This window comes from Onychomys torridus, chromosome X (assembly GCF_903995425.1).
Source record: "Onychomys torridus chromosome X, mOncTor1.1, whole genome shotgun sequence".
NCBI lineage: Eukaryota > Metazoa > Chordata > Mammalia > Rodentia > Cricetidae > Onychomys > Onychomys torridus.
Window position 1 is genome coordinate 74,050,152 of NC_050466.1, and position 26,738 is coordinate 74,076,889.

The 26,738-nt window shown below is 33.7% G+C and overlaps 1 protein-coding gene across 2 annotated transcripts in view; it reads left to right on the plus strand.

Moving 5' to 3' along the window:
• The first annotated feature begins 10,921 nt into the window (after positions 1-10,921).
• Dmd (dystrophin) overlaps positions 10,922-26,738 on the plus strand; it is a 1,920,150-nt gene continuing 1,904,333 nt past the window's right edge. For both annotated transcript variants that reach the window (XM_036174407.1, XM_036174408.1), the window contains exon 1: positions 10,922-10,958. The gene's annotated coding sequence lies outside the window, so the exon portion shown is untranslated. The remainder of the gene's footprint in view (positions 10,959-26,738) is intronic.

Sequence of the window (26,738 nt, forward strand, 5' to 3'; positions counted from 1 at the left end):
TCAGTATGCAGGAAAGAAAAGAGAAGAGAATGACTATCTTCCTCATAGTTATTGTCCATCACAAGTAGAAGTCAGTGCATATTTGCTTTTTAAGCATTAATGAAACTTTATATATTATTTTCTATTCCTGTTATATAACTTATCAAATATTTACTACATCGAAACTGCATCAATTTAATATCAATCAGATCTGCAGTTCAGAAATCCAAACTGGATCTATGTGAGCTGAGATCAAGGTGTCCTCTATACATTCTGAGGGAAAAAAATCTCTTTCTTTACTGTAGTTTCTAGTTATTTCTCACAATCATCATGTCAGACTTCCTTCTACATCTTCAAAACAGCAGAACATAGCCATGTTTTTCCTATGCTGCTATCTCTGGTTTGCCTTGTCAGGCCAAGTAGTTTGTTTTGTTTAAGAGCCCCTGTGACTTTATTTGTCTCACTGGATAATACTGGATAATCTTCCTAGGAAGAATTAGTTGATTAGCAAGTCAAATTCCACCCATAACCCAAATTCCCCATTTTTGTGTAACATAATCTATTCAGAGATGTTAGGGATTAGGAAGTGGGTGACTTTGGGAGGGAACCACTATTCTGTTTACCATGGGTTAATAGAATTAATATCTGCAGAGGAAGAAAAGGAGAAGTAAAAAGTAAAAATGGACTTTATTATCTTAAACATCTTTACTGAACATCAGATATAAAACATTCTCTTCTGTGTGGTAGAAATGTAGTTCTGATCTGGACAGCTACTTTCTTGAAAATGAAAAAGGATATGATGTTATTATGAACAACTTTAGTAGGATTATGAGTAGTGAAAAATCATTTCATTGATTGCAGAGTGAATGGCAAATGAGGGACCTCTTTGACACTGGAGTTTTTTCTGTTCTTTGTGCCTAAGTTTAATTAGTTTAGTAATACTCATTACAAACTGACCACAAATGTCACTTTCTGTCTAAATCTAAAATTCTAAGATCAAAGGCTATTACTCAGGTTTAATGGAAGGTGGTTTTTTATACCATTTTTCAGTCTAAACTTTTGACTTGACATTGCTATTTTGTATCATTGATAACATGACAAATCTATTTTCTATGTATGTCTTGAGTTTGGAGCCTTCTTTTATAACGATTCCAAGTATTACATAGCCTTATCTAATATTTACCATTATTTTCCTATAATTCTTATCTCATTATCTCCACTTCATGTACAATAGGAGTACAATGTAGTCTATAAAATAAATAGCTCTTCCATATGACTTCATATTTCTTTTCAAATGAAATAAAATCATGTCTCTTTGTCATTCTTCATTATATATGCTCCTTAACTGCTAATTTTTAATACCCTCTTCTATGCCTAACTTTTATATTGTTTCACATAAATGATAGTATTTTAAATTAATATATTAACCAACAAACATTCCAAATATAAACATTCTCCAGCACAAACAAGATCATTAGAGAAGTGGGTTATCAGTAGGAGGAAGAAACAAGAAAGAGAGAATGGAACAGAGAATAAATATGTCATATATATGGAACCATTATAAGAAAACCCATTAGTTTATGCACCATAAATTAAGCAATAAAAATGTTCCTGGTGTGTTTAAAATGAGTAACAGGGCACATGGATACTCAAAATCTTCTTGGTACACAGGTTATATTTCATTGCTTTATGCAATGGGAATAATTGTGTTCACAGAATTGTTTATTTTCTCTGCAATATTAGGGAATGTTTTAAGCAGTGTCTTATTATTGTTAAAAGACAACATGACCATGGCAGCTCTTATAAAAGAAAACATTTAATTGGGGTCTTGTGGAGATTTTGTTCCATTGTCATTATTGCAAGGAGCATGGTTACATGCAGGCAGATATGATGCTGGAGATGTAGCTGATCTACATCCAGATCTTTAGACAACAGAAAAAGAGAGCCTTACTTGGGCTTTTGCAACTTCAAAATCAACCCCCAGTGAACACTTCTCCCAGTAAGGCCACAACTTCTCCAACACCGGCACACCTCATAATCCTTTCAAATAGTGCTACTCTCTGGTGAATCAGCATTCAAATCTATGAACCCATGGAGTCCATTCTCATCCAAACCACCACATTCCACTCCCTGACTCCACTAGACTTGTAGCCACATCATAATGCAAAACACATTGTCAACTTCTATAGTTCACATGGTCTATGACAGTCTCACACAGCTTATATTTTCAAAGTTCAAAGTCTCTTCTGAGACTCATGCAATCTCTCAACTGTAATCCCCTATAAAATCAAAATAAAAAAGCAGATTACATACTTTCAACATATAATGGCACAGGATATACATTACTGTTCCAAAAAGGAGGAAAGGGAACATAGGAAATATTGGATCAAATAAAGACCAAAAATCATTTGGGCAAACTACAAACTCTGCATCTTCATGTCTGATGTCAAAATCCTCTTCAGATCTCCAACTTGTTTCAGCTTTGTTGACTGCAATGCATTTCTTTCTTTCGGGATGGTTCTACTTCATGTTAACAGCTCTCTTTGACAAATATTCCATAACTCTGGCATCTCCACCATCTTGGCTTCACCAAGACAATCCAGGCTTCAACTTCACAGATTCATGTATTGGCCTCCCTGGGCATCTTTACAGGGACACTCCTGACACACAACTGTCCTTAACAGCTTTTCTTGACCATGGAGGAAGATTTTACAACTCCTTTCTTGCATCCTGAACAAAAGCCAGGCCCACATGGCCAAAGCTGGCAAATTCTGCTGTTCACTGGGGCTGGAACTTGACTTCTTCATTCAAATGTATTTTCATCAATTTTCTCTTTTAGATAGTTTCCTTCAGTGATTAATCTTTTGTTTAGTTGCTTTTTGTGAGTTAGGAGCTTAGCTGGGTAATATATTTCCCTTAGGTCACCTCTCCCTTTATTTGGTTTAATATCAGGTTTTTCATTAAACTTTTATTTCCTTAGCCCTGGACTTAACTCCATTATACTTCCTAGTGCTCCTTTTCATCTCAAACTGTACAATTTGTATTTTTCCTTGCTCAGATTGCTCCTTTTCATTTTAGATCTACATAACAGTGGCCACGAATAACTGCATGACATGCCAGGACTAGGTTGTCTTGAAATCTTCTCTGCAAATGCCTTTAATAAAAATCTCTTCAGTTTAGCCTCAGGAAGATTTTTTGGGATAAGGGCAGAAAGTGAACACATTCTTTGCCAAAATACCACAAGAACGGTCATGAGGCCATTTACTAACATTCTTCTCCTCTGAAAACTTTTGAGCCAGGCCATCATAATCTACGTTGTTCTCTGCACCTCTGTCTTCAATGTTCCTAATAGTGTGGCCCATTTAACCCCATGCTTAATGCATTCAACTGTTTTCCTAATCCAAAGTCCACATTTTGCAAACAAGCAGAATGGTCAGGACTATCACAGTAATACCCTACTCCCTGGTACTGACTTCTGTCTTAGTGTTCTGTTACTATGAAGAGACACCATGACACAGAAATTAAATGAAGGAAAAGAAAGCATTTAATTGGGGCTTCCTTAGAGTTCTCAGAGATTTATTCCATTGCCATTTTGATGTGAATCATAGTGGCATGCAGGTAGACATGACACTGATGAAGCAGCTGAGAGTTCTATATCTGGAGCCTCAGGTACCAGGAAGAGAGAGCCACTGAGCCTGGCTTGGGCTCTTGAAGTCTCAAAGTTTACCCTAGTGACTTACTTCTTCCAACACCTTCTTATCCTATCAAACAGTGCCACTCCCTGGTTACCAAGCATTAAAATTTATGAGCCTAAAGAGGCTATTCCCAAACCATCAGGTGACCCTCACTTATATTACTTTATCAGGTAGCAGACAAGAGGTCAGGTCATAGAGAACCTCCTTTATCATTTTACCATAATCTTTTGCAATTTAATCCATTTGACTTCTCTGTTTATGGGTTTGAGTGAGTCAACATAAAATTGCATTGGATGAGAAGCATGACTTTTGATTTCTCAGTGTTCTCTTCCTTGCTTCCCACTTGTCAAAATTTATCATTTCCTCCCAAACATTTTATTTTGTGTTTGCATACATTCAGCTAGACTCAAATTGACTGTCACCTTCTCTAAAATGGCTCCCCTAACACACAAGTAGCTGAATATTCCTTTCTCTGTACCCCTGTAATACCTTTCTGGAAATACATATTCTTATTCTTGCAAAATACTTTATTTATTTATAGTTTCTATCAGGTTGTTAATTTTGCCAGAGACTGACTATCATTTGTATTCTCAAAAAACTAGTGAAGTAGATACTACATAGTATATATTCTGCATGTAACTGTCACAGAAATAATTCTACAAATCATTTCATTAATTTACAATAATGGGCCCATGATATAAAGAGTAATAAATGTCCTCATTTCAAAGTAAAACAGAATGAGGGCTAGTTATTTTAAGGCCAGAATTCTAGTACATCTTTTAGTGGGAATGGAAGCTAGGTCTCCTCACTTAATGCTCTTTCAGTTTGGCTCCTAATAACACTTTTCTGCAGTAATTTCTCTTGTCAATCATGAATATCACATTTGAATGAATCCTGCATTCATATTCCTGAGGGTTTCAAGAATATAAAAGTTAACAGGTTAAAGGTTGATGCACTAATCTCAGAAGACATAAAACGCTAGATATATTGAATAAAAATGACTTCCAGAAGTGGTTAATTGTGAGAAGATGTACATGTTTTATGTCATAGTAGAAAGATAATTTCATGTGAAATTTTCCCATAGAGAGAATAAAATAAAATATTGATCACTTTTAGCAATTTATGAAGTAGTAGTTTTTCACTCCCTGACATCCCTAGGGAACAGTTTTCAAGTAAATTTTTTAAAAGAGATTTTCTTCATTGCCTCTCAAATGAATATGCTCAGGAATATTTTTATGAGTGAAAAGAAGTTAGTTATAAAACTCTCAAGAGAAAATGAGAAAAAAATTGCTATTTGAAATAACTGAGCAAGAATATGCATAATCACTTTTCAATGACCTATTTCACTTTATCGTCTTCTTATTTACTTCATTACTGATTTCACATTTTTATTACACATAACATGTCTACAATAATACTCTGTAGCTGAAAGTTTTCCTGTGTCCCGGCCAGCTGGTGGCCACTCAGACCCAAATAAATACACAGAGGCTTATATTCTTTTCAATTTATATGGCCTAATTGCTCAGGCTTCTTGCTAGCTAGTTCTTACATCTTAAATTAACCAATTTCTATAAATGTATACTTTGCCATGTGGCTTGTGGCTTACTGGTACTTTATATCTTGCTTCTTCTGGTGGTGTCTAGCAGTGTCTCCTAGCTCTGCCTTTCTCCTTCCTCTCTCTCTAGTTGGAATGTCCCACCTAACATTCTGCTTCACCATTGGCCAAACAGCTTTATTTATCAACCAATCAGAGCAATACACATTCACAGCATACATAATGACATTCCACAGCAATATTCATCCTCTTAAAACGTGAAAATAGTCTCCATAGTGTTTTGCATATGTATGGCCAACATGTGTCAATCATAGAGTAATTGCAAGTTACAATGGAAGACTAGAAAATATAGATAGAAACTTATAGTATTATAAACCTTTAGCATAATAACAAGATAAAAATAAAAATTGGGTATGACCACTGTACTGTCTAGTTTTATGTCAACTAGTCATCTCAGATGAGGGAAACTAGATGGAGAAAGTGCCACAATAAGATCAAGCTGTAGATATGCCTGTAGAACATTTTCTTAATTAGTAATTGGTATTGGTGGGCCCAGACCATTGTGTAAGTGGCTACCACTGAACTGGCAGTCCTGGGTTCTATAAGAAAGTATACTGAACAAGCCATGAGGAGCAGACCAGTAAGTAGTAACCTTCCGTGGCCTCTGTATCAGCTCCTGCCTCAAGGTTCCTGCCCTATTTGAGTTCTTGTCCTGACTTCCTTTAATGATGAACAGTGATAGAGAAGTGTAAGCCAAATAAACCCTTTCCTTCACAACTTGCTTTGGGCATGATGTTTTATCACAGCAATAGGAACTCGAACTAGGATAATCACTTTGAAAAAATATCTTTCTTCATTAACTGAGAGTTAGTAGCTTAATTTGTGCTAATGATTGTTATCTTGCATTTTATTTTGATACTAATCTTCTGCAGAGATAAACTGTGTGAAACTGGAAACAAATGTTTCTATATAGGAATTTTAAAAGAAAATATATTTTGCCTTTATCAGACAATTAAATGGCATTGATGATTGAAATATTTAAGTACTATTTGTGCGTTCTCTAAGTCCAATTCTCTCAGTCTAAAGGATCTAGTGTTAAAAAGACACAGAAACAGAGGATATGATATTTTGAGCAAAGTAGAAAGAAGCAGAATAAATGTATATTTATTAGGATTGTATGAAATATGTTCCACTTCATTTTGTCACATAAGTGCAAATAACAGGTATATTTATCCAGGTATTATTCACTTAAAATAAAAACAAACAGTATCTGCCATTGAGATTATAATACAGAAGTTCAGAGAATTTTGATATTGTGTATCATAGCATTCAGAAGATTAGGGAAAACGTATTTCCATGTTTAACAGATATCATAAAACTCAAATAATGTCTACCAGAGTAGGAAGAGTAGGAGATGAGGGAGAGATGAGAAAGCACAATTAATGTGTAGTAAGTTATGGTTAACTATAAGAAAGATGTCCTAGAGTGTTGTATAGGAGTGTATCTATAATTAATAGTTACTTACTCTATCTAGAAGGAAAGATTTTAGAAGTTTCATTTTCATGTGTTTGTATTCAGACATATGTGTGTGAGCGTTCATGTTCATGTGGAGGCCAGAAGTTGGCATCTAGAGTTCTCTCCAATCATTCTCTCTATTTTTCATTCAAGCAAATCTCTCAGTTGAACCCAGACCTCACTTATATAGCTAGTCTAAATATCCAGCTTACTCCAGGGATTCTCTGTCTATACTACCAGCACTAGAAGAGCAGAAAAGTCACCATGTAAACCTGGTATTTAAGTGGGTACTGAATTGTAGTTCTCCAGCCCTATGCTTGTATGCCAAGCACCTAATCTTCTAACTAGCCCCAGAAAACTTTCGCTATAAAGAAATGATAAAGATTTGAGGAGACAGATATGTTCATCTTTATTTAGATATCACACAAAATATATATGCATTAAAATAGATAATGGTACCACATTAATATAGTTATTATGAGTGAATGAAAATAAATTTAATTAAAAATATTTTTATGCTGTCACATTTTTTTAAAAAATTAAACACACTAAATGTCCAATAGTAAAGGTAGGAACATGGTATGTCAATTACATCATCCAGCATCATGAGGAAGGTACTGTGTGTAATTCTTGATAAATTTATATGGACATTTATACTGTATATTATAAAATTTCAAATGTTTTCATTTATATTACAGCTTGCATAGAAGTCTGGGTTGTTCAAATTGAGCATCTAAACTTGTGATTGTCTTGCATTTGTTTGTATATGTTCAACTTTTGTTGCTTGGATTATTTTATGGCATTCTATACAATTTACAAACAAATTATGATGTAAAGGCATATCTAGTCAAAATGAAAACTATGGACTTTGATTCAAATGCTCATTGTCTAATTTATTTTTCATAATACTAGATTTATTTATTTAAAGTTTATCTTCTAGTATAAAAATAGCAAATAGCATGTAGGTTGATTGAAATGTTGTAAAAACAGTTAATGAGCAATAATACACTAATAACCATTCTAGATTTTGTAGCTATAATAAAATGAATCATAATCATATTTATCACATCTACTATTCCAAAGTAAAACATTAGCAAGTAATTCATTGCAGATGTATTTTTCTGCTATGAAAGATGATAATTGAAACAGGATATTTCCTGAAGATGTTTGTATGCTGAGCCTCGCATTTACTGCTATTTATACAGTAGATAAATAACATTTTGTTCATAATGTCAAGGTTTCTATGCTGCTTTCAGTGCTTTGTATATGGAGTTTGAAATTAATTGAAAATGAAATCACAATTCTTTTTTCACCTAAAAGCCTTTGGAACAACTATCTTCAAATGGCTTATTTTAGAGGTCATTTGTTATGTCTTAAAACATCTGAGTGTGCATGTGTACTTTCAAATACACGTTTGGCATATTTTCTATTGCTATAACAAAATTTCTGGGATTATGTTATTTATTCAGAAGGGCATTTTATTTTGACTCATGATTCTAAAAGTTCATAATGTTTCTAGAACTTGTTCAGCTTCTGGTGAAGGACCAATTGCAGAAATACAAAGGTCTAACTGGTACTTTCAGAGAGTGCACACAGAAAGAGTAACCTTTCTTTATCACTGTCATATATCTGCTTCTTCTGAGTTGGACATGATCATTGCCCAATAAATCACTATGTTTGTCATCAGTGCTATGAGACCTTAATAGCATAGTAGTCATACATCATAGAAAAGATGAGTCTGTTATGTATTAAACATATTTTGCTCACAACAAAATTCACATTGGAGCTTAATACATTCATATGGCTGTATTTGTAACTGGGATTTAATGTACAGTGCTTCCATATTCTCACATGGAAAGGGCACAAAGGCTCACTGGGCTATTGAACCTTCTTCACTGGATACATCAGAGCCTCCTCTCACTTCTAGAGGTTACAGAAGAGATAAAATAAAATGATTGCTTATGGGAACTCTTCAGTAGTGTGGCTACCCATAAATCGTTCAAGGGAATCTTTAGTGGTGCAACTTATTACAATGCAATTGGGACTCTTAGTGAGAAAGCTGCCATAAATTGTTTAGACAACCTCCTGGTGGTACAACTGCCTTTTAGGTTCTAATGTTCATGTAATTAACCCTAGTAAACTTACTGGTTCACCAATCTGTACTAGGACGAATCTTTTCTTTGATTTTCTAGTGCCCTCTTTCTCTAGGGTGAATAAAAGTCAAGAATAGTCATAATCATAACCATCTCTTAATTACTATATTCAGTTGTTAACCTAGCCATTAGATGGCATTGATCAATTCGGGCAGTTTTTGCATCTTGGGTCAAGCACCACCCATTAAACCCCAGTTCCAAGTATAGCCATATGAATGTACTAAGCTGCAACATGAATTTTGTTGTAGACAAAACATGTTTAATACATCACAGACTTATCTTCTCTCTGGTGTGTGACATAGAATACTCATGGATTTGAATGAAAAAAAAAAGAAATTTGAATTACAAATATGTTTATTTATGTTTAGAAATAGCCCTATATAACTTTGAGAGATATTTGTCTAGACTTTTCTGTCAAGCCAGTTAAAATCTGACCATTTGAAATATTCCATTTCTTCTTTTATTGATTTGAAAAGAATGGTATGGAATTTATAGTCATAGAGAGGAACAGTTAGGCTTAAAATATTAGCCTATTTTTATTTATTCAAATCTGTCAACAAAAGAGAGGCTTCCACATTGTACATTTCTGATTTGTGTGATATCATATGGTTAATGCTGAAATTAACCATATGTATAGAAGCCTATGGGAATAACATAGTTAAATAAGAAGAATGCATTTTATTAAGAAGAATAAAATTTTCCATCTAAGAGTTATCTGCTGCTATTTTTCACATTAGTGGAAAACACGTCTTGTGGAATATATATATGGTTTTTTTGAGACAGGATTTCTCTGTGTAGTTTTGGTGCCTATACTAGATCTTGCTCTATAGACCAGGTTGGCCTCAAACTCTCAGAGGTCCATCTGCCTCTGCCTCCTGAGTGCTGGGATTAAAGGTGTGTGCCACCACTGCCTGGCCTCATATTTTGATTTAAAGGGAGATGTCAATTTATTGTGTGAACACATTTGTTAGGGAAAAGTACTTATTTGCAATATTTTGTATGTTTTTAAGAGAAAGAATGGAAGTTTACTACTGAAAATTATATGAAAAAAAATGTTTATATTTTGAGGTATTTCCATAAGAGTCCTTTTGACCTAGGTAAATAATATGTGAAGTATTCAATTCTTACATATTATCTAGATGTTCTTATTTATTGACTATTAACTAATACCAGACTTTGAAGAAAATATTTTAATAATGAAGGCAGATTTTTTTCTGTCAATTTATCTCAATAGTAATTTTCAGCTTAGGAAAACAAATAATGCTGTAATGATGGCTTTTATGAAGCTGTTTCTTATTAATTTCTCAACCTAATCCATTGGTATAAATCTGTGGAGATTTTCCCCTTGAGTTTTTATTTGGAAGCCAGGAAATGTCATTTGCATTTGCAATTTCCTGACTTTAGACAGAAGGAAGCACTAGAAATTTTATAATTGTAGGATTGTCCCTCCCTTAAAGCATTTACCTTTTTCAAATAGTGTTTCCTGAGTTCTTAATTTGTGTAGAAAATAAAATACAAAAATAACTAAGCCATACTCCTGGTTGCTAGGGAGCCTTTCTTATATGAAGGTCAGACCGGTGTTAGAGGATATAGTAGTTGTAAAGGAATAAATAATTCTTTCTTCAAAAATGAAGAAGAGAGCAGAGAGAAAGGACCAGGATTACATTTGCTAAATAAATACCACAATATAGTTTCCTTTAAATATATAAGCATGACTATTATATCAAGGGATAAATAATATCCCGTTATTAGATGAGACTGATTTCAGCAAAGTTCTTATATTTGAATGAGTATGGACCTCCTGGCCATATCAAACAATTTTAGATATACTTTTCAATTAAATGCCCAATTCAAACATCATTCATGTTCAACTTCATTTATCAATGACATTAACACTATATTTAAAATAATATTAACACATGTTACTTGAAAATTATTTAGGTTGAAAATATAATGTATGCTTAGTTATAACTTTATTTTTGTTTATTTTACAAAATAGATGAAAGAGAAGATGTTCAAAAGAAAACATTCACAAAATGGATAAATGCACAATTTTCTAAGGTAAGAATATTTTATTACATTTATTTGAAAATGACATATTTTTTGAATTCTTGAAATGAGTTCTAAAAGTGTATATTTCAAATGTTTTATTTTTCTTATATGTCTCAATTTTGACTGTTCAAATCTGCAAATGTTACACTGCACCTTGCTTTAGTAAAAAGCAGCAGAGACTATGATAAAGAGGAGTGATTTAAGTTTACAAACTATACATGTTTGATTTTTCATCATCAGGTGATTACTCTGCCAATTTTCTTATCTATAGCAAACATTAGAAAGTATGAGGAACTTTATTGTTGATAAAACTCCTATATTTTGCCTTTCTTAACTTAGTTAATAAAAGCTAAGATAGCTGAATTTTTGTTTATTCAGCCTCTATAACTAGAGCATATTTTAAAATTGTATAAAATAAGTCACCTTTTATGCTGTAGCCATCACTATATACCCTGACTATTTAGTTATGCCTCAGTTTAAATCATGGTTCATAGTGTAACCCTGGATAATTATACATATAAACACAAAGTACAATTTTAACCTTAAAAATAAACATTCCAAGTGCATTTTAAAGGAGTCTATTAACTGTCAAGAGTAGAAAACTTGAATTTACATTTAGTCATACTAGATTTGGGCCAATTAACCAAATGGCCCTATTCAGTTTTCTTATCTTTCATCATGTATATGTAAGTACCCAAATCCCAAGGGTCTTTTCAATATACCAAAATCAGAAAATAGGCAAATAGAAGAAAATCTGTAATCTCTGTATGAAAATGCTTTAGGAGAGGCAAAACAGTGGTAATAGACACTTTACATTTTAGTGGAAGTTATGGATGAGTCTTTTTAATTGAAGTCATTTAGGAGATTGAATTGCACTGTTAATAAATATTAACTACCCTCTTCATGCACCTTTCTCCCTTTGCAAACCTTTTAGTGATAGAACCAATGTAATATAGTAGAAAATAAAAATCCCCCCAATTTTTTTTCTTGCTAGTACAAAAGACTTTTGAGTATCATGACGGTACTTAAAAGTAAAACATTGCAAACTACACTTGAGCATGTAGGAAGAGAAGCATGTTCCTGGATTTGCACTGATATTTCTTAAACTTTTCTTACTAAATTAATAGCTAATAAAATTCCAACACAGAACTTTAAAAAGAAATAGAAATAGTACATGTATTTTGAAAGATGAAGTTTTTAAACTAAGTGAAATGAAAATTTATTGTTAAACAATAACATAACAACACAGTAGAATACTAATAAAAACTAACTGAAAATGAATTTGTAGATATTCAGGTCTGACTCATAATTCTGAGAAAATTTTCAAGATGGAAATACATGCTTTATTTAGTATATCTACTGTCATTAGGAAATTTTATTAATGTTTAAAACAGAAAATAGATAGATTTTCAAATAAATATTTATGTACAAATTGTAACTGTAAATATGTTTTCTAGACTAAGAAATGTAAAAATACTCTAAATCTGTAAAGCAGCAGAAAGTCTTCCTTTTATTAATTCTAGAGTCTCACAACATCAGGTCTAATACTCACTATGTAATACAGATTGGCCTCAAACTCAACTTAATCTCAATCTTATAACTGCTGAGATTACCAGCATGAGTCCATGCTTTTCATTTATTGTTCTTCTAAGATGTATAAACTATGTACATTTTCATTCTAAAAATTCTAAAGGGTGTATTTTTATTATAAAAAATGGATCATTGCTTTCTATACATTGTGTCTCTTCACAGCAATACACCCTAAGTAAGACAAACAAATGAGAAAACTTTTTCTGAAGTAAAATGAGAAGTTTAAAAACATTTCTTGATGTTTCATGCCAAAACTTCATGTAAGTGACTGTGTTAGCCACTTTTGAAATTAATGTAATTGAAGAGACACAAAAAGTTATAAGGAATTTTTCAATATGAATTATCTATATGTATACATATACCCATTTTTTACACAAATATATAAAATAAATTGACAGGCATTTATTGTTTCACTAATGCATTTCACTAGAAATCTGGCCCAGTAGGCTATTCAAAATTAATTGAAATTGAATACTGTGGTCTTATGGAATAGACATGATCATTTGTATGATGATAAGTGCCAATGGAAAACTGGGAATGTCATATGAGTTATTTGAGGAAGCAGTTTTCAAGCCTAAAAGGAAACTTTTCTTAACAAATGGCTAAAATATGAGTCTGTTGAAGAAAAGAATATTTTTCCTGTAATCTCAGTGTTCATTACTAGTGTACCAAATGAATGGCCAGATACTATTACTCATTACTACAGATAATTATTGCTATGTTAAGTTTTTAAAAAAAGAAGAAAAATTCTAACTGGAAAAAGATGCTGAAAAATACTTCAAAAACAAAAACTGAAAAATTGTTGTGTGCCTGTGTCTTAAATTAAATACACTCCTATAAACATACAGCAATACAATGAACACAAGTACAAAGGTTTATCATGAAGGCAGACAAGTATATTTACAGGATATTAGTAAATTTTAGAGTCATAGCAAAATATGTCTTTGTTACTTTGTAAAGTAACAGACAGGCTGCTTTAAAGAAATACATGTGGTTAAAGATATCCTTATCATTTTGGTGTCACTAGAAGCCAGATATGTGTTTGCAGTAAAACTCACCAATTTTTCACTTCTTCAGTACCATTTTAAACTAAGCCCTATCTCTTTTTCTAAATAGCCCTTCTATTAACCTTCACTTCCAAAAATTTCTACTAGAATGTGATTTATCACATCTATTCTATATAGATAAGCAAACAATATTTATCTTAACCCAAACACAAAGCCACTTCAAGATAAGATTAATTCAAGGTAAATGTTCTTTCCATGTAATTTGTAGATATGTTATAATCCTAAAGAAATGCCTGATGTTTACCCCTGACAAATATAATTCACATTATAAAAATTGTGTTCATTTACTTAGGCTTATGAAAAGAAAGCACAGATTTAAAGTTATCACCAATTTCAGTTTTCCACAAAATGTGTCTTTATACATATGTAGACAAAAAATATGGGAATAAAAATGTTTACTACTAGGTCAATTGTAAATTATAGTGGTTATCTCCCAATGAGTTATGTGATGATTTGGATACTTCACTGTGTGTAATGTCTGTCATGTTATGTATGTTTTGGTTACATCTTACTCTTTGATTTTTCCAGGTTTAATATGCAGCTTTACATTTGACCAACACAAGCTGGGCATGTGTAATTAGTTTTGTCTATGAATATATAACAGCCAGTGGAATGATAACACATTTATTTCTTCATTGCTGACATGGATGTCTACAACCAAAAAGCTAGGGCTCATGCCATCAGGATAACAACATGATGAAGTAGTGTACACTGATTTAACATGGTTCCCATAAAGATGCTTCATGATTCACCTTCTAGGCAGTATGAAGGGCATGACACAATTCAAAATAATGACAAGACTGTGGATCTTGGCATGTTTAAGAAGGTTAAGTAAGTAAAGGAGCTGTTGTTAAAAGGCAGGAGATTAACCACCACAATCAATTCTCAGAGCCCAAGTGAAGGTAGAAGGTGAGAACTGACCCCGCAACTTGGCCAGCAGATTTGTGTGTATCATAGAATCCCTCCATAGCCATACTTACAAAACTTATATTTAAATTGTCAATCTCAAACAGGCTTTTTCACATTACTCCATGTGATAAGGTAAAATATTATGCAAAAATTTATTTTCAAGAGAAAATTTAACATAAACACTAAACTTTATGAATCTTACATTTTTAAGTCCACATCTACTTATAATAAAACATATACCAAAAGAACATTTTAAATAATAAAACAGAGATACTGTCATTTCTTATTGCTGAAGTAATGTTCTGATTTGAAAGAGTATTTATGTAATTTTTGTACTGATCTCACCTACCAACACCTACTTTTCTTTCCAATGCTATAATCTGGTCCCTTTGAGAACATAACATTTAAGTTGTAATCATTATCCTTATAATTTTGTCATGCTAATGCAACAAGCAAGAATTTTAATCACATCATAGTGTATAGTGAATCCTACTTCTTTGTTTTGTTAACTACAGCAGCTAGCATCTCTCCCACCTTTAGTCCCACCCCAAATCTGACAGTATTTTGCATTGTTCTCCTTGATTCCATTTCTAACAGAATTCAAGATAGTATAAACCATGTCCTATTGTCCATTCTTATCACAGCAAATACACTTAAGTGTCAAGTGATTGTGTCTACATAAAGGCTTTGCACTGGTTGAAGACTATGTCCTTGGTATCTGTACTAGACAGACATTTAGCAGGATTTTTTTTGGACCTTTCACATGTCAGAACAGAGTGTTGAAGCACACATGGCAGGTTCCGAGCCCTGTCTTTGAGGAAGGTCATCAAATCACTCTTTGTCTAACATGACAGTCTTACCTTCTTTGCTTACATTTGGAAAATTTGTATCCGTTCCTCAGACAAGAGCTCCTGACCATTGACGAGATATTCAAAATATTTCTCAGGCTTTGGAGACTATTCCATTTTGAATTTTTAAATGTGAAATTCTCAACCAGTAAGATCTATAGAAACATTCCAGAATGTTAGAAATTGAGAACTTTGAAATACTTTTGATCCCAAATATTTTGATGAAAGAGATTGAAAATGTTTGAACCTACATTTTCACAGCTAACAGTTTTAATGGGAAGTTTCTTAGATATCTGCTCATCTCTATAACATGCTTTTACATATGTTCTTTGCATGAAGTAGGTAAAATAGAATAGTTATCTATTTTTTTTTAAATCTTGCTATCCTCTGGGTACCAATCCATCCTCTAAGTATTTAATATATATTGGCCAAACACAAGTGTGAATGAGTTCAAAATTTATAATCAGTAAATCTGTATATAAGTACTAAACAAAATATTAGGTCTAAAGTGGGTTTCAAAAATGGTCCTAAATGATGACCTGAGTATAATCCAGGAAGGGGCTCTGATTGGGTAAACAGAAGGATTGTTATTAGGTAAACAGAAGCCTAAACTCAGCATTCCTCAGGAGTCTCTCAAGGCTGGTTTCTGTTTAAATCAGGAAAACTACTACCTCCCTTAACTTCCCCCAACACTTAGCTATGTGGGGAAGGGGCATCTAGTCCCACATTAATCCTACCAGCCTGCTTCAACTCAATGCGCCCCATATTGTCTTGCTGACAATCATAAAATCCACTCACTTTCCCACCAAGCCACAGCATTCTGTTCTTGGAGGAAGATGAACAGTTTGGTTTCCTTCAGGAAACCTCTTTTTCAACCCACGGAGTGGTCCAGTTCACTGGTTTCACTGCATCCTCATTTATAGTCCCGAAGTTAGCAGAACTACTAGGCTAGGGCAGAATTGTGGTGTCATGGAATGATTACCTAAGATAGAAACTAGATATTCTGCCCCTAGCTTTCTGTTGCTTCCTATTCTTTCTTTGTTATTGTGAAAAATCATATCATAAGAGGAGATGAAGGACACTAAAATGTGTACCAGGCTTTGGTAGTACTTGAATTTGGTCAAATGTTTTAGAGTGAATAGTGTTGGTACAACAAGCAAAAATTCTGAGAATTCAGAGAATTTTATTTTGATATAGCTTCATATAAATAATATTGAGAATTGTATTTTTATGGTTAACTTTTCGAATGACCTAATGAGATGAATACTAAATCAAAGGAAAGTAAACATTTATGTGGCTTGTTCCAGGTAAGTGGATGATAAGATCAGACCAGGAAGTAGACTCTGGAAATCCATGATACTTCCATATTGTCTATTTTTCTGGTAACTGCTCTCTTCCTATATAATGTTGTATTTTTCTTAATGCATTACAAAAAGAAGAAGACTCATGAAAAATGAGGAAGTGGTTAGAAGACACTAAAAACATTTTAAAGAAGATATTAAATGCTTGTAACAGCTGCTTTAATCCACTTTTTAATATTTAACTATATCAAGACACTATTAGTCTTCATGAGGCTTTCCTATTGACTACATGTGTTTGAATTTCAATACATTTAAATTAATATTAATAGAGTGGTATTATTTTTACATGCTAGTTTTTGATGAGAGAAGCAATGTAGTTTTCATTTAAATAATTCAAACCAAGTATTTTTATTGTGAGTTTACATTTAATTCCTAATAGTCATCAACAAGTTTATTGTAAATGAGGTTATTTTATTAACTAATAAAACTCTTTTAGAGTTTTATGAGAAATTCTAAATTGGGCTTTCATGTGTGTAGACTCCACAACTGCAATACTTACTGCTACAAACATTTGTAGAATGTGTCTAGATTTTCTATCAAGATATTGTACTAATGGTTCAGTTCACTGGGAACTATTCTCTTGAATGTGTTGCAAAGTGTATAACAAAGAATATCATTTAGTTAATTAAAGAAAATTGGATTTTTAATATGTCTCATTGTTTACACTGAAAGGCTAATCTTTCTTAGAAATATTTTGTTATTATTTAACTAACTTACTGTGATCTCAATACTTTAGTTAATTTTAAAAAGTATAAAAATTTTACTTTCTATGCAATATGTTTGGAAGTACCTTAATACAGATTTGAAATTGCCAGCTGCTGTTCCTGTATAGTATGTAGTGGTATTGGTGGTAAGCCCATTTAACTTGAGAATTTAATTATTTACCAATTAGTGATATTTTGCCAGAAAAAAATGGAAAAAAAGAACATATTACATATAGCTGATGGGTAAATGCAATATTTATTGTAATTATTCTGCTTTGGGGCCATAGATAGCTTTCTAACAGAGGAACAAATTTAGACTTGGTAGAGATAGCTCAGTGGGTAAAAGTGTTTGATGCCAAGTTTGATGCCATGAGTTTAACCCCCATATCTCACACAGGAAAAGAAGAGAACTATTGCAAGTTGTCTCTTTCCTCTCTACATATGTGCCTATGGCATGTGTGTATTCAAATACATGCATATATAAATAAAGATATGCAAACTCATAATTAGTAAACATTTAAATTTTAAAAATAAAAATACAAGTTCACCCTTGTGATTCATTTTCATTTTGAGTAGGATAGTTGGCACTCCTATAACATCTCATCAGAGGTATATTGCTGATAAAATAATCTTTCAATTGAGTACTATTTGTGTGTGCATGGCATAGTATCCTCTACTGATAAAGGTATAAGATGAGTTTTCTCTAAGAGATTCCCATTAGAAGCAACAGATAATTCTGAAATAATAGTTTACTTTTTAATATAGTAGAAGTACTCTGGGGATACACATGAGTTACTTAGAGAGAAGGATGACTTTGGAAAAGAAAGTGACCCATAAGTTAACATTGGGCATGCAGAAGCAAAGTTAAAAGAAATGAAGGCACAGGAAAGTGTATGCAGAAATGTAGAATGATTAAAACCTTGCATTTTCAGGTTAGTGGTAACAAAGAAGGTTTGAATATTTCATTGTTGAGCTTGCAGGTCCAATATTTATACATTACTTTGGTTGAAAAGCCACAGAAGTTCTAAAGCAATAAGGCCTATGGATTAAAAAGACTGTTTTACCACCGTTAATCTTTCATAAAAAATTTAGTCTGAAGGCTACAGTTTCTAAGAAATATGGGCATGCATGTGTAGTGAAAGGATAACTGGGTTATATTTGCTTGGTAGAGCTATTTGATGAAATGCACACCTCAGAATAATGCAACACATGAATCATTCCAAGAGTATTTTACAGTGTGGACTCCTGGAATTCTCAGACATAATTTCCAATTCAATTATGGTACAGAATATAGAAATTTTCATTTCTAACAGATTTCTAGGCAACTCTGATAGTGTATGTCCAAGAATCATGCTTTGAAAACTGTAGTCATAGAATATGAGTTATTTAACCAGCTCTACAGAAGAATATGTTCGAAGAAATGTCATTGAGAATCTAGTGAGCCCTCAGAGGGGAATGGCTTTTCCTTCTGTTTCTTGTTAGCTGAAAATCACTACACTCGCTTTAATCTTCGACCTGTTTTTTTGCTCTTTCTTTTCCATGAGTACACAGAAAATGATCAGAGAAATTAAAATAATTATGCTCAAAGTTTGGAAAACAGTTCACCTTATTATCAATATTGATTTAATTTTCACTTATTCTGTCACTATAATTATTTAATTTATAACAATGTAATTCTTGTCATTTTTTTTTTACTTAGTTTCATCAGAATCATTTCATTCAGTGACAGCCTGTGGTTCTTCCAGTGTACTTTGCTTATTGAGTAGTTTATTATTATTATTTTTCACCTTTTGAAGATTTCCATGACTTCCTAGATGTTCTACCAAATTGTGGACATTTTAGCCAGAAGCACAATCTATGGATATAAATTCACCCACAGAAACATCTCACAATGCAGACAGAGGCCAGGTTTGTAAAGATTTTGGTAGCAAATGGCAGGATGTGGTTTGAAGAATGGCTTTGCTATTCTTGTCCTAATTTAAACTAGATTTCACTACCCAAATTCTATGTTCAGGGAAAATGAACAGAATTGTGACTAATTGATGAAAGGAGATTAGTAGATCCCTTAATTAGAAATGCTACTGAATTCATTCCGAGGTTTATTTTTTAGCTAACTTTAGTAAGAATGAATGACAATTGTTTTCATTCCAAAAGAAAACCAGTTATTTCAATCTATATGATTCATCAAGGGTATGTTTTATAAGAATAAATATTTTAAATAAGCATGAAGCTATTATCTTCCATAAATAATTATTTATGTTTAATCAATATGTTTTGCTAGGTAAGGTGGAATATATTTTCAATTATAACCCTTGAGAGAGGCAGAGGCAGGAATTAACGTTATGAGTTCGAGGCCAATCTGTTCTACATAGCAAGTACCAGGCTAGTCAGAGCTAGGTAGTGAGACTCTGTGTATAAAAAGGAAAGAAAGGAGACAAAGAAAACATTTTAATATAAATATGTGTAAATTCTACAATATCATGAAATTTATTGTATACATGCTACATCTCAGGTGTTCTATATTTTATTGAAAGAAGTTTTCATACAATATATTTTGATCATGATTTCCCCTCCTCTAGTTTCTCCCCACCCACTCATTTTTATGTTCTTTTTTCTTTTCCTTTCTTTAAAACAAAAACAAAGCTAAAATCACCAGAATTGCACCCATGAAAACCCCCACAAAAACACAAAAAAGGAAATAAAAATAAATAAGCAAAAGACAAAAAAAGAGGAGGGAAAAACAATGGCACATTTCTACAAAAATACTATTGAGTTCATTTTGTGATGGGCAGTTACATCTGGACATGGGGTCTGCCCTGACCTGTCATTTGGTTAATACACCCAGTAAGTCTATATTGGAGAAAACTTTTTTTTTCAACTAGTGGGTATCAATAGCAAATAGCTTAATGGTTTGGACTGGAACCTAATCCACTTCACTCTTTAAGTTGTGGGACCTGGTCTGACTTGAACCTTTGCAGGCCTTGTGTGTGCTGCCCCAGTTTCTGCGAGTTCATATTTGCTTCAGTCTTGTGTCTGGATGGCATTGTTTCCTTGGAGTCAGTCACAAACTCTGGTTCTTACAGTCTATCTTCCTCTCCTTCTACTTAGATTCCTGAAACATGAGGATTTTGATAAATACATCCCATTTAGGACTGAGTGGTCCAATGCTTTCACTTAATTTTTTCCAATTGTGGGCTTCTGTGTTAATTCCCATTTATTGCAAGAAGAAACTTCTCTGATAAGAACTAACAGAGGCTGAATTATGGGTATAGCAGTATGTCATTAGGGGTCATTTTATTACTATGTTGCTTTAGCAAGTTCTCAACATGTGGGTCATGAACCCCTTGGGGGTCTTTCAGCCCTTTCATAGAGTCAACTAAGACCATCGGAAATCACAGATATTTACATTATGATTCATAATAGTAGGGATATTATAGATATGAAGTAGCAATGAACATAATTTTATGGTTGAGGGTCACCACAATGTAAGGAACTATATTAAAGGTTTGCAGCATTAGGAAGGTTGAGAACCTTTGCTTTAGCAGAATAATAGTATTAGGTTTTCCCTTATTCCCCTATGTTCATGAGCTGACTAGTTCAAGTTCTTGGCCATTTCAGCAGTATTAGGTAGAGGTTCCATTTCATGGAGTGAGCCTTAAATCCAACCAGAAAGTGGTTAATCACTCCTATAATATTTGTAACACTATGGCACCAGTGTATCTTGCAGGAAGATCAGTGATAGAAAATCTTGATAATTTACTTTCTTTGCCTCTTCCTGTAGCTTGCTGAGTACCTCCAGTATCATGAACATTGGTTGGTAGTGGTGAAGCTTTTAAATTTTTAAAAGTTTAAGGATTTCACTTATGCTTATGAAGGTTTTGTTCATTAAGTCCTCTGCCCTATCCCTTTCCTTCTCATTCCTCACCTACTCTCAACATCTCCATTCCCTCCCAATTGGTAACTTATTTATTATTTTTTAACTCACAGAGTCTACTCAGCAGTGCCAGTGTGGGCATGAGGGTAGCACGATCTACTGGAGCATGGGAATTAAAATTGTTGAGACAAAATCCCATTAATCATCAGGCACTTTGATCTAAGCAAGCAAGGGGAAAACACTCAGCACACTACTGAAAATTCTGTGTCAACATGTGTAGACCTTTTTTAAAAGGTCTTATTAATAAAAACAAACCCGGAGCCAGGTATTGGTGTGAACACTGAAACGTCAGAGGAACAGAACAAGCCACATCCAACCTCACCTTGCCAGCTTCTCAGCTGATCTTGTTTCCTCAAACTGGAAGCCTCTGAGTCCTCATCCAAATGGATATCAGCTGAACTGCTGCGCAAAAGCCTAAAAGCTTAAAAAGCTAAAGTTCCTGGTCTTCATTACTTATATACTGTTCTACTTCCTGCCATCACTTCCCGGGATTAAAGGCATGTGTCTTTTCCAAGCAAGACATAAGATCTCAAGTCCTGGGATTAAAGGTCTGTGCCACCATGCCTGGCTTCTATGTCTGTCTAGTGGCTGTTCTGTTCTCTGACCCCAGATAAGTTTATTAGGGTACACAATATATTGGGGGACACAATATCACCACAAACATGTTTAGTTTTAATCTCTGTAATCAGAAGATGGACTTTTAGAAAGTGATGCATGCTAAGACAAATGAGGATAAATGTAGAATAAAAAGAAAATAGAGGAGCTGGGCGGTGGTGGTGCATGCCTTTAATCCCAGCACTCAGGAGGCAGAGGCAGGTGGATCTCTGTGAATTCAAGGCCAGCCTGGGGTACAGAGTGGGTTCCCGGAAAGGCTCCAAAGCTACACAGGGAAACCCTGTCTCAAAAATAAAAACAACAAAAAAATAGAATAGAGGAGACATATTGCAAGAAATAAGTTGTTATTTTATGTAGTGTGTCCTGGAAGGCTTCACTGGTGAGAAATATTTAAAAATAATCCTGAATTAAGGGCAAATAGTGAATCTTAGCTATGTCTTGGAGAACAGTGTTTTAGGCAAAGAGAAGAATGTATATAAAGGAACAGAGGCGGCAATATATTTTCTTTTCTTTTCTTTCTTTCTTTTTTTTTTTTTTTTTTTTGAGACATGGTTTCTCTGTGTAGTTTTGGTGCCTGTCCTGTATCTCACTCTGTAGACCAGACTGGCCTCGAAATCACAGAGATCCACCTGGCTCTGCCTCCGGAGTGCTGGGATTAAAGGTGTGCACCACCACCACTTGGCATGAGACAATATATTTTCAAAAGACAGCAAAGTGGTTAGAACAGAAAGACTAGGGAGAACAGGTTACAAATTTGGGCAGATAATTGAAGGATGAATAGGTGATGTCTTATTTAACATTATAAAGACCTCAAATTATACATTATGGCATTTTGGGAGATTATTTTTTGAGAAATTCTGCAGTAGTCAGAAACCATATAAGATCATATGCTATCATACTACAAATAGAGAGATGAGTTGGGAACAGTGAAGTAGTTAATGCAGGTGCATGTGACTAGGATTACATTGACAGCCATTGCCCCGGGGATAATTGGATATATTTTGAATTTATTTTGATGGAAGAAAATAATATTTGTTAATGGACTTGATATGTAGATTCAACTGAGGAGAAAAATAATTTTAGCTTGAGGAAAAGAATGGGGGGATAAATACTTGCTGGGAAAAGAAATACTATTGGAGAAGGTGGTTTAGTATAAAGTATATATGGGGTTTCTAAGATGAATCCTGGAAATTTTTTTATAGTATGTTCCAGTGGCAGAAGTATTAATTTTCAACTCATGCAACTTGCACTCAGAAGAAAAATAAGCTTAACTCCACTTTGAAAAAGTTAAGAGAAAATATGAGGATTTTTTTCATTGTATGTGAATGTGTATGTAACCAGTAGAAATGCATTGGAGTTAATGTGATATTTGATTTGCCTTCCTTACTGACTTCAATGTTCAATGTCCACAAATCTATATAATTTCCTTCTTAAAATCAGTTACTATGTGAATCTTATGATTACATTATAACTGGAGTTTCTGTAACTTTTATGCCTATTGAACACCTTGAAAATCTGAACCTTGATATCACTTTATATTTTTCTTAAAGCATATTTTTAGTGTGCAATAATGCTTACACCAGATGGAAGAAAGGAAGGAACAAAAGAAGGAAAGAAGAAAGGAAAGGAGGGAGAAAGGAAGAAGAAAACCTTGAGCATATTAGTCACTGTTTGAGACTGATCTTCTGTTTCTACTTTTCTTCTTGTTTCACACACGACTTTTACCCAGAAAACAGAACATACTTCAAAAATGACACATGACTTCCAAATATCCATTTGTAACATACCAACCATACAGTGGTCAAGCATTATCTGAAAGCTATGAAGCTGTAAATAGGTATAAGTTTATTGGATTTATTAAAAATGATAGGATTGGGTTAATGTTAGGGGAGAAAGGACTAATAATGAGTCTGATTGCTGCAGAGTGTCTTTGAATACTGAGCAGATATGGATCTATACATGAACGTAGGAACAGAGGTAGAAAATAGGAAGACATGTTTAGAGGAATTGATTTCTATAGTTTTATACATTGACATTTTGAAGTTGAGGTGGTTGTAAGACAGGCAGAGAATAAGTATCAGGTGCAGACACGCAAGTTAGACTGGCATTTAATTACCTGTTTGTCTTTTAGTTTATGTGAATGTGATTGAGTTACAATGTCTTTCTAAGGCCCAACTTCCCTATGAAATATTTATTTACAGTATTAAACGCTCTTGCAATTGTATATCACATAAAATTATGCCTAGCACATGGTAAACATTCAATAAGTGTTGGTTATTATTTTAATGCAGGCGAAAAGACTAGCAGTTTTCTCACTCAGAGTGCTTTGGGCTGCTATGTCTCTTTCTCCTTTTTATTATGCTGAGTAGGATTTGAGAGCTGATGGATTTTAGTTAAACAATGTTTTGCTAAAAGGCATATGGGACTTGGCTGGATTTTAACAAGCAATGTGTAGAAAACAATTTCTATTAGGTTGGAAAACACAGATTTGAAATTGTGTTTGCTAGTTTTAGTAGTACAAATTAAAAAGAAAAGAAAGAAAGAGAGAGAAAGAGAGAGAGGGAGGAAGGGAGGGAGGGAGGGAGGGAGGGAGGGAGGGAGGGGAGGCAAAAGGTTACCTCAGCTGAAACTCCTCGACAAATATGCAGGACCCAGGAGTGGAGATATTTACAGAATGGTCCAAAGGAAGAGGGTAAATGAAGGGAGGATCCTTAAGAAGACAGGAATGGTTATCATTATCTAAGCCTTAAGGAGTTCAAACTACGACAATAAATCAAGTATGTTGATGGAACTCCAGAACGGTTGATATTGGGCCTGATAGGATAACTCTCTTTTCATTTCTTCCACATTTAATCCCTACCCTGTGTCATATTTCTTTTTTCTCATTTTTAGTAAAGCATAGTCACTGTTCACTTCCTAAAAAAGAGCACAAAGGAGGTGGTTTTTACACTATCATACTGCAAAATATTTTATTCTACTACTTATGACTTTTTGAATTTAAAAATATTAGGTTGTACTTTTTAGCTCAGATTTCGTTTTACAGCAAAATTGAGAAACAGATAGGAAGATAGTTTTCTCATGTACTTCTGTCCTCCATACATGCCTAATCTCCCCCATTAGCAACTCTGTATCAAACGTTTGTAAGATTTGTGGATCATATTGACACATTATTAGCTGATTCTGTGGTTAGTTAGAACAAGGTGTCATTCTTGGAGATATGTGTTGCATGGTCTTGGAAAAATATATAATCCCATGAACATCTATTAAAATATCTCAGATTAGTTTCAATGTCACCTAATAGCTATGTGTACATCTAGTTGATCCTCTCCTTCCTCCAACCTTGCCACCCATAACTTTCCTTATTTTTGGCTTTCAAGAAAGGCATGCATTCAGAATCTTCTAATTTTTAGTTTTTTTTATAGCTATTTGATTAGTATTGTGCATTTGAAGTTATTCCATGTCTTTTCATAACTTGATAATTAATTTCTTTTGTATTTAATAATGAACCTTTTTCCAACCGGTCCTTGGTTTGTTTATCTATTCACATGCTGAAGGACATCCTAGCTCTTTCCACGTTTTGAAATAGTAAATGAAGCTTCTATAAATAACAGGATGAAGATCAGATACAGGCAAAGGTTTCAGCTCCTTTGGCAAAAACACAAGTAATGCAATGACTAGCTCCTGAGATGAGAGTATGCTCACAATTTTGTTAGAAAAATGCCAAACTTTCCTGTAAAGTAACTGAATCATGTTATATTCCAAAGAGCAACAAAAGCGACTTCTACTTCAAGTCCATACCAGCATTTGGTGTTGTCAGTATTCCAGATTCAGGCTATTTTAATAGAAATGTAATGGTATCTCATTTTAATTCTCATTGTCCTGATTGGGTAGAACATGAAATATCACTTCATATTTTCATTTATTATGTCTATGTCTTCTCTGATGAGATAAGTGTTGAGGTCTTTCATCCTTTTTAATTCTATCATTCTCCTTTTGTTAAATTATAAGAATTGTTCATAGGTTCTATAATGACAATTAGAGTAGACACCAAACTGAGTGCAGGGGAAGGCTAGTTCACAAACCCTCTCCATTATTACTATGAGTCTTAGCTGGGGACAATCTTGTGAGTTCCTTGGGTTTTCCCTAGCTGCAGATTTCTCCCCACCCCCTTAATGGTACACTCTCTCAAGATATCTTTTTCATTGACCTCCCTCCCTGTTTTTCCCCCATTTTCCCACCTTGCAACTCCACCCCAGGTGGCACATTCCTTAATCTAAGCAGGCTGCTGATTCTCTGTGAATTCGAGGCCAGACTGGTTGACAAAGTGAGGTCCAAACCAGTTAGGGCTGCCTCAACACACACACCCCCACACACCCCTAATTATTTATGTATTCTTTGTAATAGTTGTTTAATAGATGTCTTTTTGGGAATATTCTCTGTATTACATAACTTTGAATATATTCTTTTGACAAATTTCACACAGAAGAAAAGTTAATTTTAATAAAATCTATCTTGTATCTCAGAAAACAAATTACCAAATCCAAGGATATCCCCTAAGACTATATCATAGTTTCACACTTTTATAGTTTTGCAATTTACATGTATAAAAACATTAGTAAAGATTCTCCAGGGATATAGAAGCAGTCAATATGTGCACAGGTATATGACAGGGAATTTAGTGTTTTACATAATTACTCTGGCTGATAAGGCTGATCAAAGGCCATCTGTGAGCTAGAAATCCTGAGATGATAGTTGCCTCAG